General features: G+C 35.4%; 1 long non-coding RNA gene across 1 annotated transcript; it reads left to right on the top strand.

Moving 5' to 3' along the window:
- Positions 1 to 570: 570 nt before the first annotated feature.
- Positions 571 to 691, top strand: LOC109587870 (uncharacterized). Its single transcript, XR_002187837.1, has 2 exons — positions 571 to 608; positions 654 to 691. It is a non-coding gene; the product is annotated as an uncharacterized LOC109587870 (long non-coding RNA).
- The last annotated feature ends 2 nt before the right edge of the window (positions 692 to 693 follow it).

Here is a 693-nt window from a genome sequence, read left to right as displayed (position 1 = left end):
ACATGTCAAACTTGTTCGTGGAAGTGCAGTTAAAATTAAGAAACCATACATAGATAATTAACTTTACATGAATTTTTAATGTAACTTTAAGAGTTGTGGCCATTTATATGTGTAGCATGGCTGCCATGTGTGCAAAAGAATGTAGCTAAAGTTGCAGTGGATGTCATCAATTGACTAACCCTCATGTTTTATGGACTGAATTTATCTAACAGATTCAACAGTGAGGCTTTCTTTTGTTGCAAGTGTTGGAGTATGGCAGAGGGGTTAGCAGCTCTTGTAAAGGAGGTACAGTCAGACAAGACTGAATTTAATAGAAGAGACAGAGGTCAGGGCATGTTACTCAACCATGTTGTGTGAATGGAGAAATAGAAATTGAGGATACTGAAGAGAATACAGATGATAATGAGTTTGTGGATGTTGTTGTAGATGAGGATCAAAAACGACATATTGATAATACAACAAGCACAGGTATGCCTATACACTTAATAGTTCATTAAACATATAAATATTAACTCTACTAGATATAGACACAGCAACAGACATGGCTGCTGCTGTTAAAATTTTGCCGGTAATGGAGGCTATTGTGGAAAATCAAGATGAATTGCTAGGTAAATTATTTTTGTTGCAAAATGTCTCATATAGCTCCACTTTAGATGATAGTGAGGTCAATGTGGAAAATGATAGTCAAAAAGA

The sequence above is a fragment of the Amphimedon queenslandica genome, unplaced genomic scaffold, assembly GCF_000090795.2.
Source record: "Amphimedon queenslandica unplaced genomic scaffold, v1.1 AMPQUscaffold_12412, whole genome shotgun sequence".
In the NCBI taxonomy this organism is placed as follows: Eukaryota; Metazoa; Porifera; class Demospongiae; order Haplosclerida; family Niphatidae; genus Amphimedon; species Amphimedon queenslandica.
This window is presented reverse-complemented; position numbering and strand designations above follow the sequence as displayed.